General features: G+C 43.5%; 1 pseudogene; it reads left to right on the top strand.

The window, feature by feature from the left end:
* The first annotated feature begins 833 nt into the window (after window positions 1–833).
* LOC132425412 (heterogeneous nuclear ribonucleoprotein K pseudogene) lies at window positions 834–2,477 on the top strand (annotated as a pseudogene).
* The last annotated feature ends 295 nt before the right edge of the window (window positions 2,478–2,772 follow it).

Genomic DNA, 2,772 nt, shown 5'->3' with positions numbered 1-2,772 from the left:
CCCAAGGTGTGATTTCTCCCTCACACAACGAGCAGCACACACTGCTTGTTCAAACACGGTGGTGTCCCAGCGGAGGGTGTGACACCTCCTTTACTTCACCTATTAGTAATTTCAACTTAACTTGGCTAGAACATTGCAGGTAAACTCGATGTATCCTAATCTAGCTTTCCAGGTTCACATCTCTAATTTACACAGTATTTTCTCTCCAGATTTCCTCAATTTTTCAGTATTCTTTTCTTTAGACATGTAATAGGTCAACAATAATTTTGTTAAATGCTTGGCAATCTTCCTCCTTTCCAAGTATTTTAATAAATGTGATATTTATTTATTTACTTATCATAGAAACATAGAAATGCTTATGGAAAGATGACAATCCAGTTTCTGTTTGGCTGGTGCATGTGTTGCCATTTGCTTGTAAGGCATTTTGAAACTCTGAGGTTTCCTCTGAGTCAACTCCCTGCAGGTGAATAAGTAGAAAGGCCTGTGTCAGGGTACTGACATGGGGAAGCCAAACTTCCCAACTGTCAATAAGTGAGGTCAGTGGAGAGACTGAGTAATGCTCCATCTATGTACTTCTTTGAATTCCTAGAGGAAAAGTTCATAGAGGAAACGGTTTTGAACAAAATGAGAAACAATCCTTTCGGTCATGTTTTATTTCTCAACATCATTTCCTGTTCTTAGACTAAAAGGTACCTATGACTGATAACATTTGCTCCAAATTCTCAGAAAATAAAGCTTGTTTTCCTCGGCAGATGTCATTATCCTCTGTTTCTCTGCTGCATCAACCTCAACGTCTTGCCCACTTCCCGCTTTTTTGCGGCCTACAAGCTACTGCAGCACTAGGGTGTCAGTTGGTCCCGCCCAGAACACTTCAGTTCTGCCCTGCAAGGATATATTTAATAACTGATTGGTGTGTCCCTTTAATACAAGAAAATGGAAACTGAACGGCCAGAGGAAGCCTTTCCCAACACCGAAACCAGTGGCGAACTTGGTAAACACCCTGCTGAAGATATGGAAGAGGAACAAGCTTTTAAAAGATCTAGAAACACTGATGAGGTGGTTGAATTACGCATTCTGCTTCAGAGCAGGAATGCTGGGGCAGTGGTTGGAAGAGGAGGCAAGAATATTAAGGCTGTCCATACAGACTGCAATGCCCGTGTTTCAGTCCCAGACAGCAGTGGCCCCGAGCACATACTGAGTATCAGTGCTGATATTGAAACAGTTAGAGAAATTCTGAAGAAAATCAGCCCTACCTTGGAAGAGGGCCTGCAGTGGCCATCACCCACTGCTATCAGCCAGCTCCCGCTCCAATCTGATGCTGTGGAATGCTTAAATTACCAACACTATAAAGGACGCAACTTTGACTGCCGAGTTGAGACTGTTGATTCATCAGAGTCTGGCAGGAGGAATTATTGGGGTCAAAGGTGCTAAAATCAAAGAACTTGGAGAGAACACTCAGACAACAATCAAGCTTTTCCAGGAATGTTGTCCTCAATCCACTGACAGAGTCGTTCTTATTGGAGGAAAACCTGATAGGGTTGTAGAGTGCATAAAGGTCATCCTTGATCTTATGTCAGAGTCTCCCATCAAAGGACGTGCTCAGCCGTATGATCCCAATTTTTACGATGAAACCTATGATTATGGTGGTTTTACAATGATATTTGATGACCGCCGTGGACGTCCCTTGGGATTTCCCATGTGGGCAAGAGGTAGTTTTGACAGAATGCCTCCAGGTCGGGGTGGGCGTCCCATGCCTCCATCCAGAAAAGATTATGATGATATGAGCCCTCGTCGAGGACCTCCTCCTGGACGAGGGGGCTGGGGTGGTGGCAGAGCTCGGAATCTTCTTCTTCCTCCACCACCACCCCTTAGAGGAGGAGAGCTAATGGCCTATGACAGAAGAGGGAGACCTGGAGACCATTATGATGGCATGGTTGGTTTCAGTGCTGATGAAACCTGGGACACTGCAGTAGATACATGGAGCTCATCAGAGTGACAGATGGCTTATGAACCACAGGGTGGCTCTGGACATGATTATCCCTATGCAGGGGGTCGTGGCTCATATGGTGATCTTGGTGGACCTATTATTACTACAAAAGTAACTATTCCCAAAGATTTGGCTGGATCGATTATTGGCAAATGTGGTCAGTGGATTAAACAAACCCGTCATGAGTCAGGAGCTTCGATCAAAATTGATGAGCCTTTAGAAGGGTCCGAAGATCGGATCATTACCATTACAGGAACACAGGACCAGATACAGAATGCACAGTATTTGCTGCAGAACAGTGTGAAGAAGTATGCAGATGTTGAAGGATTCTAATGCAAGATATTTTTTTCTTTTTTATAGTGTGAAGCAGTATTCTGGAAAGTTTCTCTAAGACTAGTGAAGAACTGAAGGAGTCCTGCATCTTTTTTTTTTTTTTTTAAATCTGCTTCTATTTAAAAAGCCAACATTCCTCTGCTTCATAGGTGCTCTGCGTTTGAGGTGTAGCGAAATCTTTGCAGTTCACCAGGTGAACTGTTTGAGTTCCTTACAAATAGGGTTGGGGGTTGGGGGAGGGTGTGCAAAAACGAACAATGAAATTTTGAAACAGCAGCAGAGTGAGTGAATTTTAATTTCTGTTCATTGTTGGTGGTTTTAAAAAAAAATCCCCCCATGTAATTATTGTGAACACTTTGCTTTGTGGCCACTGTAACATTTGGGGGAGTGGGACAGGGAGGAAAAGTAACAATAGTCCCTATGTCCCTGGCATCTATTCAGAGCAGTGTGCA

The sequence above is a fragment of the Delphinus delphis genome, chromosome 5, assembly GCF_949987515.2.
Source record: "Delphinus delphis chromosome 5, mDelDel1.2, whole genome shotgun sequence".
NCBI lineage: Eukaryota > Metazoa > Chordata > Mammalia > Artiodactyla > Delphinidae > Delphinus > Delphinus delphis.
The sequence above is the reverse complement of the archived record's forward strand: the minus strand, read 5'-3'. Positions and strand labels throughout refer to the sequence as shown.